This window comes from Schistocerca americana, chromosome 2, assembly GCF_021461395.2.
Source record: "Schistocerca americana isolate TAMUIC-IGC-003095 chromosome 2, iqSchAmer2.1, whole genome shotgun sequence".
Lineage (NCBI taxonomy): Eukaryota > Metazoa > Arthropoda > Insecta > Orthoptera > Acrididae > Schistocerca > Schistocerca americana.
Window position 1 is genome coordinate 806,776,236 of NC_060120.1, and position 11,521 is coordinate 806,787,756.

Here is an 11,521-nt window from a genome sequence, read left to right on the forward strand (position 1 = left end):
ATGGGTGTGTGTGATGTCCTTAGTTTGGTTAGGTTTAAGTAGTTCTAAGTTCTAGGGGACTGATGACGACAGCAGTTAAGTCCCATAGTGCTCAGAGCCATTTGAACCATTTGTTTCTCTGAATTGTTCATAACATCGTCTAATGCTCTGTGCTGTAGGAGGATCCACACCATACCTAGGACGAAAGTCATGCTAAACAGTTATTAGCGACCGGCACTGCGCAAAACGGTTAACAAAATACGCTTTTTGTTGTTCCGACACCACTTTTACTGGAACTGAATGGGTGCACAGTGCCGCTACCTAGCGGGAACCATACAAAACTCGAGAGTCTGCTCTTTCCGACATTACGCTGTTCAAGCATATATCTCAAATAAAATAACAGTTATGATTTTGCTTAAATCGGATGGTTCTTTTTGATACGCCCTGTACAATTTGCAATTAGAAATTAAAATTAAGCGTTTGTATGATGGTGCGAAGGAGTGTGCTATAGCGGTACGGCAGTGAGGCGTCACAGTGACAATAGAATCCTACACAGACCGATTTCACTATTTGGACAGCCCTTCACAACACTTTTGGTCAAAACTGTTGACGTACGGATCATAAACTGAGGTTTTTCAGGTAATGAAGTAATAGTCGAAAATAAATATTTACTTTTTTTTATTGAAATACAAATCTCGACGCCTTAAAAGAACTGCCGAATGAAAATTTGTTGCATTCCTTCCACAGGCAGCAGAAGAAATTTATCTAAGAAGGGACAAGTGTCTAATAACACTGACGTACCTTAATTGCTGAATCTGAGAATGTGTAATGTCCCAGGAACACAAAAGTTACTGAAACTCAAACGGTTGATATGGCTTCACCTAATATTTCTAAGGTAAAATATTTGTACACCTGTGAACACAACTTTAGAAGTACTTCACTACATCCCCGAAATCAACTTGCAAGACGTTTTTCCATATGTGACAACTGTGTTAAGAATATTTTTGTTCATGTCAGTGTCTATACTTTCAGCAGAACGTAGCTCTTTTAAGTGAAAGATAATTAAGAACTATCTCTGATCTTCAACAAGCACTGATCGGCCAAGAGGTCTTGCTACAATAGCAGTGGAAAGACAGAATGCACGTTCGTTCGACATGGAGAAGCTGATGAAGATCGTCACTGCTCAAGAAGCAAGGTAAGTGACGATTTAGGCGACTCATTTTTAAATTAATGTTCTTACAATTCAGTAGTCTTTTTCCCGTTCTAGTTATCGTTACACGGAATCTATTAAATTATATGCCTAATTTTGCGTGGATATAACGGTACATGTAAAAGTTATTACTACCAAGTCAGCAGGGCTTCGCTTGCAACTATTGTCAGTTATTACTAACGTATGATCATGAGTGATAAATGATCGTGAAAACAGAATTTAAGAATGCATATAAATACAATTTATTTCTACGACAGCTCTCACCGGTTACTTATCTTGAACATAAAAATATATCAACGTTTCACTCAATCTGAAGCCTAGCGTTAAATCAGCCGCTATTGATACTTAAAAAGTAATTAATACGATGAAACGCTCAGCCGGTACAGCCGCTGCAATATCTGTTCTAATCTGTGATTCCGTCAGTTTGTATGAAATACTGTAAGATTTTTAGTACATTTCAAAAACTCCTGATACTTGCCTGCTGTTAAAGATTTAGAAGGAATTTTTCCAAAAATGAAAACTATTTTGACAGGTGAAAGGAAGGCCTTTCTGAAAGATCTGAAAAAAATATTTAGTAACTAACTACAACAGACACAACTAAAATCAGTTCAGAATTGGTTCAGTATTATTATAATATCAGAAACGCCTAATAAATTTTTGGTTTCCTGTTTTTTCAGTTATATTTGATGCTGGTTTTTGGTGCACGTTCTTTCATTTTAACTGTGTATCAGTACTTTTTGTGCTATTTTCCTTGTGTTAGTGTATATTCCGGTTATTTTTGTGCATATTTTAATGCATAAGTACTTAACACGGCAAAGCCTACTGGAACCTAGCCAGGACAGCAGCACCGTCTGTTTACATTAAAAAAGAGAGATGAACGGAGATATTATGAGATGGATACCATCGGGTATTCTTACAAATCGAGGTCCACACACTACGCTCCACACATATATATATATATATATATATATATATATATATATATATATATATATATATATATATATATATATATATATATCGGGGCGGTTAGTAGACCCGCAACCGAGCGCCTCCCCAGGTGGCGGATAGGGGAATGCCTCCTAGATATAGGTGGTACCGAGAAAATGAAATACTCGGGGCGGACCAAAACTACTAGTAGCGTCTGTTCCCACAGTGGGCGGCTACAAAAGGCGTCTGCTCCACATGTCAGTGGCGGCCTCAACCAACCTCCTGATCTGGAAAGTCAGGTTTTACTCGGCAGCATGCCGTACATCCAACTACTAAACATCATGATGGTACAACGAGAAAAATCTCATTACCCCGGGCCCCAGTCAATAGACTGGGATTGTCGTGAGCATCGGATTCCGGGGGCTCACGGACATCATGAGAAGAATCGGAGCTTCTCAAACTCCCTCAAGACCAAACGCAAACACTACATCGGCACACTCAACGTGAACACACTGATGAAGACAGGAAAGATGAAACAACTGACAGACACTCTCGAAAAATTTCAAATCAAAATATGTGCACTGCAAGAAACACGATTCACAGACGAAGACCATTTCAACACGGAAAATTTCAGAATATACAAAGGAAAACCATCGAGACAACTGAAAAACCTAAGGCTTTTTGGCACAGGATTTGCAGTACACAGGTCCATCACGGACAGCATAATCGACTTTTCGTCACCAAACGAAAGAATCAGCACCATCACAGTGAAATCAGCCAATAAATCCTACACAATAATCAACGCACATGCACCGACTAATGACTACAGTAGGAAAAACCCGGACGAAATTGATGACTTCTGGACGACAATGGAAGAAACTATCAGAAAAATTCCTGCACATAAAGTCAAAATAATACTGGGAGACTTCAACGCCAAACTCGGAAAAGAAAAGATATACAGACATATCACAGGAAAACATACTCCACACAAGGACACCAACAAAAACGGAAAACATCTGATAGACTTTTGCAAAAGCCACAACCTCGCCATTATGTCAACAAAATTCAAGAAACCAACACGAAAACTTACCACATGGAAATTCCCCAGCGGAAAGCAAGAACTACAAATCGACCACGTAATAGTGCAGAAAGACTCACAAAAAGAAATTTTGAACATAGACACCCGTAAAGGCTACTTCGACTCAGACCACCACCTGCTACAGATCAGGATTCGTCTTTTGCCCAAGAAAAAGCTCCAGAAGAACAAAATTGTTAGACCAGATCCAGAATACGTTACTTTAAACCAGACACAAATATTACACAAAATTAAAATGGAGAAAACGACAGACTGGACACAACTTTCACGAAGAATCCGAGAGGCCATGAAACTAGCACAAGCAGCACGAACACGGAAACACCGTTGGTGGAACCACACATGTGACTAAGCTATTGACCAACGAATCAGTGCATGGAAAAAATTTAGTAGCCATAAATCCCAAGAGAATTGGATGAACTTCTTGAAAACACAGAAGCAATCAAGCAAAATCATTCACAGTGAAAAACGACAGTATGACAAACGGCGACTGACAGAGATCGAATCGGACTTCATGAAAAACAATACAAGAAACTTCTACAGAACGTTCAGAGAAAATATGACTGGATATCATCCACCCAACTTGTGCTTCAGAAGACCGGATGGAACCCTAGAAACCAATACCAAAAACAATTGTGACATTCTGGCAAAGTACTTTGAAAAACTGCTCAACACGGACCCCCCCCCCCCCCCCCCCCATGGAAGAAATGATGACAGAAACGAGCACATACAATCCAGATAGTGAACCTCCAACTCTAGAAGAAGTTAAAAAAATAATAAAGTCACTCAAGCATCGTAGAGCACCAGGAGAAGATGGCATCATCGCGGAAATCTGGAAGTTGCAAGACCCAGAACTCACCAAAGACATCCACAGGATCTTGGAAGACATCTGGAAGACCATGAAAATTCCTGGCGACTGGAAAACTGCCCTGATACATCCACTACACAAAAAAGGTGACAAGACTGACCCGAACAACTACAGAGGAATATCCCTACTACCGGTCACATACAAGATCCTCTCTAAAGCTTTACTGAACAGACTAGAATGCCAAACCGACCACTTGATTGGGGAATACCAAGCAGGCTTCCGTAAAGGGCGGTCTTGTGCGGAACAAATTTGGAACCTGAAAATGATTTTACAACACAAACAGAACCTGATCATTACCTTTGTTGACTTCAAAAAGGCGTACGACTCTATCGACCGGAAAACTCTCTTCAAAATTCTAGCAGAATACAAAGTAGACAACAAAACACGGGCTATCATAGAGCAAACTTTAACCAACACGACCTCCAAAGTAAAGTTCTGTGGGGAACTATCAGAGCCCTTTGAAATTCGCACAGGTGTCCGACAAGGCGATGGCCTCTCACCCCTCCTTTTCAATCTGGTGTTAGATAAGGTCATAAAAGAATGGGAAACATCACAACAGGGGATAACCTTAGGAAACCTACAGATTAAATGCCTGGCTTTTGCAGACGATTTGGCGATTGTCACGAAAGGTATAAAGGAAACAAAAGACGCTATTGAAAAACTGCACGAAATCGCTTCCAAAACTGGACTACAGATATCTTACGAAAAGACACAGTTTATGAGCACAAAGAAACTCTCATCTCGGAACACAAAGTATGGCACGATTTACAAAACGGCACACTTCAAATACCTCGGTGAAACGCTACAAATGAGTGGACATAACAGAGACTCAAACGAAGAAAGAAAGACTAAACTGGACAAGGCATACAAAGTAGTGTGGAATCATTACAACAAGAAGTCTATCTCACAAAAAGCCAAATTACGCCATTACGACACGGTGGTGCTCCCCGAGGCACTATATGCAGCAGAGACCACACTAATCCTAGGGCATACACGTATCAGACAATTAGAAAAAGTAGAACGGAAAATACTTAGGAAAATATTTGGCGCAACGAACAACAATGGAATATGGATCAAGAAACCTACAGAGGAACTGTACAAACATACGGAGACAATCACAGAAAAGATTAGAAAACGCAGACTACAATTCTATGGACACCTATACAGAATGCCATCACACAGGCTGACCAAACAGATCTTTGGCTGGGCAACCACTAGAAACAACAAATGGGTGGTAGAGGTAGAAAACGACCTGAACCAGCTCAACATAACAGCAGACACAATAAACGACAGAATAAAGTTCAGAAACATCATTAAGAAAAGTAAACTACATGAGATACAATGCGACAAACGAACAGGCATAAAATGGACCGAAGAACGCAAGCAAGATCACAGCCAGAAGATGAAAGAAATATGGGCAACCAAAAAGGCAATCAAGATGAAGCCGAAGACACAAAGCCGACAAGAAGCATGGACAGAGGACCGGAAACAGAAACACAGCGAGCGAATGAGGGAAGTTTGGGCAGCAAGGAAGGCAGCAAAAGGAACTGGCCATGTAGTTTAGTCCAAATGCGCTCTTTAAGGGCAAAACACCAATAATAATAATTATATATATATATATATATATATAGAATACGTTTTTACCAACAAGTACTACCTCACCCGTGCCTTCGCATGTACTTGCCATGTGAAGTCGCAATAAGCTAGTACACAACTGGCCATAAAAACTGCTACACCAAGAAGAAATACAGATGATAAACGGGTATTCATTGGAAAAATATATTATACTAGAACTAACATGTGATTACATTTTCACCGAATTTGGGTGCATAGATACTGAGAAATCAGTACTCAGAACAACCACCTCTAGCCGTAATAACGGCCTTGATACGCCTGGACATTGAGTCAAATGGAGCTTGGATGGAGTGTACAGGTACGACTGCCCATGCAGCTTCAACACGATACCACAGTTTATCAAGAGTAGTGACTAGCGTATTGTGACGAGCCAGTTGCTCGGCCACCATTGACCAGACGTTTTCAATTAGTGAGAAATCTGGAGAATGTGCTGGCCAGGGCAATGCGAACAAGAGGTGACCGAGACGTGTAACCAATGGCACCCCATACCATCACGCCGGGTGATACGCCAGTATGGCGATGACGAATACACGCTTCCAATGTGCATTCACCGCGATGTCGCCAAACACGGATGCCACCAACGTGATGCTATAAACAGAACCTGGATTCATCCGAAAAAATGACGTTTTTCCATTCGTGCACCCAGGTTCGTCATTGAGTACACCATCGCAGTGGCTCCTGTCTGTGATGCAGCGTCAAGGGTAACCGCAGCCATGGCCTCCGAGCTGATAGTCCATGCTGCTGCAAACGTCGTCGAACTGTTCGTGCAGATGTTTGTTGTCTTGCAAACGTCCCCATTTGTTGACTCAGGGATCGAGACGTGGCTGCACGATCCGTTACAGCCATTCGGATAAGATGCCTGTCATCTCGACTGCTAGTGATACGAGGCCGTAGGATCCAGCACGGCGTTCCGGATTACCTTCCTGAACCCACCGATTCCGTATTCTGCTAACAGTCATTGGATTTCAACCAACGCGAGCAGCAATGTCGCGATACGATAAATCGTAGTCGCAATAGGTTACAATCCGACCTTTATCAAACTCAGAAACGTGATGGTACGCATTTCTCCTCCTTACACGAGGCATCACAAGAACGTTTCACCAGGCAACGCCGGTCAACTGCTGATTGCGTATGAAAAATCGGTTGGAAACTTTCTTCATGTTAGCACGTTGTAGATGTTTCCATCGGCGGCAACCTGGTGTGAATGCTCTGAAAAGCTAATCATTTGCATATAACAGCATCTTCTCCCTGTCTGTTAAATTTCGCATCTGTAGCACGTCATCTTCATGGTGTAGCAATATTAATGGCCAGTAGTGTACCTAACAAGCTTCTGTCCTGTTTCCGCATAAATTCAAAGAATCGTCAATCCGTGAATTTAATCGAAACTGTTTGAATGAACTGCAAACACACACACATAAAACACACACACACACACACACACACACACACACACACACACGATCACAACAGCCGTATATAATCAAGAAAATCATACAAAGTGTAAACAAAATTATATTCCAGAAAAAGAATGGGGACTCCAAACTCAGACTTCGCAGAGATCCCTAGATTTCCTTAAACTGGTTCTGTTTTTAATGAGTTGAAATGCATTTTCTTGTTAGGAGACAGATGTTGGGATTCGTAATTCGTGAACGGAGTGCGGAAATATGTAAGAAACAGTGCAAAGAAACAGTGAAAAACTTATCGAACAAACAAGGAAGAACATTTTTAATCTTTTGAGATTTTCCCCTTTTCCTCACACACTTCCGCACTCTATTCAAGAATTACGGAACCTAACAGTTAACTTTCTCATAACAGCAAAATGCGTTTAATTTCACTCAAGAGCGAACGGAAATTACGTATTAGCTGAGCTGCACGTAGAGGTGGACCCACAGTATCAGTAGTGCATCGGGTAATTTAATAAAAAACGAAAAATTGTGACCAAAGGCGTTGTTATTCAAACTTCCTGTATATATAAATATTTTTCGTTTTTTAAAAATATTTCTATGTTTTTCCACATTATGTGTTGTATGTTGTTCCACATTATGACGTTTACCGTAGGTAAGACCTATGGAACACAGTAACTATAACAAAGTCCGTACAGCTCTGTTTCGTTCATTGTTACTTCTTCATTCTTGTTGTAGTTGAGTAAGTGAGTTAATTTCTGCTTTATGTAGGTGTGTGACAGAAAAAGAAAGTTGTGAATAATTTCTTTAGTTTCATAGCGGTTTAATATTGATAAGTAACGCAAAACAAGAAAAGAAAAATCCACTACTATATAGCTACACTATTGATAACAAACCGCTGGAAACAGTTTCTGCCGTAAAATACCTAGGAGTAACTATCCGGAGCGACCTTAAGTGGAGTGACCATATGAAACAAATAGTGGGAAAAGCAAATGCCGGACTCAGATTCACAGGAAGAATCTGAAGGAAATGTAATTCACCCACGAAGGAAGAGGCTTATAAGGTGCTCGTTCGACCCATTCTCGAATACTATTCATTTATCTGGATCGCTGCCACATAGGTCTGATAGAAGAGAGAGAGGCTCTAACGAAGAGCGGCACCTTTCGTCACGGATCGTTTGGTCGGCACGAGAGCGTTACAGAGATGCTCAACAAACTCCATTGGCAGACATTACAAGAGAGGCGTTGTGCTTCATGGAGAGAGCACTTTCCGTGAAGAGTCGGACAATTTATTATTTTCCCCACATACGTCTTGCCTAATGACCATGTGGAGAAAATTCGAGAAATTCACTCCATTACAGAGGCTTAGCGACAATCATTCTTCCACGAGCTATTCGCGAGTGCAACAGGGTTGGAGGGCTCAGTTAGTGGTGCAGAAAGCACCCTTCACCACACACCATTGGGTGGCTGTCGAAGTATGATGTGGATGTAGATGGATCAGTGACCCTATTTGGATCAACCGACAATATCTACAACAAGACAAATAATAATGTAGGCCCAGCAAGAACACGACGGTTTCTAGACTCTACAAGCCTGGCAAACATTTGGTCCTCGTCTCTATCGATTTGTTCAAAAAATGGTTCAAATGCCTCTGAGCACTATGCGACTTAACTTCTGAGGTCATCAGTCGCTTAGAACTTAGAACTAATTAAACCTAACTAACCTAAGGACATCACACACATCCATGCCCTAGGCAGTATTTGAACCTGCGATCGTAGCGGTCACGCGGTTCCTGACTGAAGCGCCTAGGACCGCACAGCCCTACCGATCGGCTCGATTTGTTCCATCTTATGAACCCTGTATGATGTTTTTTCTGCGTACAGTATTTTTGATTAGTTTTTTAGGTTCGTAAAGTGATGTAAACATACATTCCCTCTGCACACTTGGGATTCTCGCGTTTTAAACTTAATGACATAATCTCTGGGGTGTCCCATATGATTTCATATTTGGTTGCAGGTACAATACACGCGAGATGTTCTCTTGGTTCGAGTAGTTATTTCATCATGTTGCTTGCCCCCTGCACAGCTGCTGAAAGAGATTTTTCTGTGTTGGCATCATTCTGTGAATAACTCATAATTCACTGTGCATTGTGGTCAAAGCACGGAACTCTCTTTTTACTGTCTATATTTTCTGAAGCTACCTAAAGACACAGATGCGTGGACCTGGTTAAGATGGCTACTAGTATCAAGCATTAGATTTAACACGAGGAAAAAGATTGTGAGAAATTGCGTCTGCAGCTTGCAACTCCATGGAAGCGAATCATAGACTGTGAGAAACCTGGAGAAAAAGAAAACCGAAGTATTTGAGATGTGGTGTTACAGAAGGGCACTGAAAATTATGTGGACTGATAAGCAAAGAAGCGAGGTGCAGAATAGGTACAGAAAGGGATGTGTGTAAACAGTAACTAGAAGAAGGGACTTGGTGGTAGGACATGTGTTATGACATTAGGTAATATCTTCCATTGCTACTAGAGAACAAAAACTGTAGAGGATGACAGAGGCTGAAACATACCAGCAAATAATTTAGGATGTCGTGTGAGTGCTGCTTTGGGCAACAAAATGTGATGTAGAATATCGTAGACGTACCGCTGTGCTGTGAGGGCGCCGCGGATGACAACGAAGCGAGTCCTGCTATGGAAAGAAATGGCACCCCAGACATCACTCTTGGTTGACGACCCATATGGCTTGGTTGGTATCCGACCGCTGAGCGGGATGCCTCTAGATACATTTTCGCTGGTCGATGAGGCTCAGTTCCAAGTGGGACTTATTACTGAAGGCAAATCTAGTCCGTCGAAAGAGATTCGAGGCTGGTGACGTGTCTGGAGACGGCCCGGACAGCGGTTGGATACCAACTTGACTGTCGCCCGTCGTATGGTCCGACAACCTTGAGTGATGGTCTGTGCTGCCGTTTATTTTCGTAACAGGACCCCTTTGGTTGCCATCCGAGGGGTCGTTACAGCAGAGCAGTAAGACGACGATATTGTACGTTCCATTTTGTTGCCCTTCATGTAGCCCATCCTAGGTTTACATTTCTGCAAGATAATGCCCGCTCACACGTGGCGAGACTTCCTACTGCTTTCTTCGTGGTTTCCAAACCCTACCTTGGCTAGTGAGATAGTCGGATCTCTCCCCGACTGTGAATGTTAAGAGCATTTAGGGCAGGGCCCTCCAACCATCTCAGGATTTTGGAGATCTAGTGCGCAAATTGGACAGCATCTGACACGATAACACTCAGGAGGTAATCCAACAACTTAGTCAATCAGTGCCAAGCTAGCTGAATAATTGCTTGCATAAGGGCAACGCCTTGTTGACTTGCTCAGTTTGTGAAGCTCTTTCTCTTGAATAAATCACCCAGATTTTCAGAAATTATAATCATTTGTTTATCTGTGCATATACATCACATCTGCCGATTTCGGTCCCTTTCGGATAAGTTCTTCGACGTGAGTGGCTGCTTTTTGTCTAAGAGTGTATTGGGGAAATCAAGATAAAATGGGGGTACTAGTTTTGGTAGCTACTTCAGAAACTAATTATGAGGAAATTGTCTCTACTGAGATCGAAGTAGAGTGTGATTGTGAAGTTATCTGGACACGTTTAACAGGGCTAGGAGAAATGAAGTTAATTGTTGGGTGAAACTCCTGGCAGATTAAAACTGTGTGCCGGACCGAGACTCGAACTCGGAACCTTTGCCTTTCGCGGGCAACTGCTCTACCAACTGAGCTACCCAGCACGACTCACGCCCCATCCTCACAGCTTTACTTCTGCCAGTACCTCGTCTCCTACCTTCCAAACTTAACAGAAGCTCTCCTGCGAACCTTGCAGAACTAGCACTCCTGAAAGAAAGGATATTGCGGAGACATGGCTTAGCCACAGCCTAGGGGATGTTTCCCGAATGAGATTTTCACTCTGCAGCGGAGTGTGCGTTGATATGAAACTTCCTGGCAGATTAAAACTGTGTGCCGGATCGAGACTGGAACTCGGGACCTTTGCCTTTCGCGGGCAACTGTTGCAGAGTGAAAATCTCATTCTGGAAACATCCCCTAGGCTGTGGCTAAGCCATGTCTCCGCAATATCCTTTCTTTCAGGAGTGCTAGTTCTGCAAGGTTCGCAGGAGAGCTTCTGTTAAGTTTGGAAGGTAGGAGACGAGGTACTGGCAGAAGTAAAGCTGTGAGGACGGGGCGTGAGTCGTGCTTGGGTAGCTCAGTTGGTAGAGCAGTTGCTCGCGAAAGGCAAAGGTCCCGAGTTCGAGTCTCGGTCCGGCACACAGTTTTAATCTGCCAGGAAGTTTCATATCAGCGCACACTCGGCTGCAGAGTGAAAATCTCATTCTGGTAATTGTTGGGTGTTA

At 42.3% G+C, this 11,521-nt stretch overlaps 1 non-coding gene across 1 annotated transcript; it reads right to left on the minus strand.

The window, feature by feature from the left end:
• Positions 1-10,829: 10,829 nt before the first annotated feature.
• On the minus strand, positions 10,830-10,903 carry Trnas-cga. Its single transcript has one exon. It is a non-coding gene; the product is annotated as a tRNA-Ser (tRNA).
• Positions 10,904-11,521: the final 618 nt, after the last annotated feature.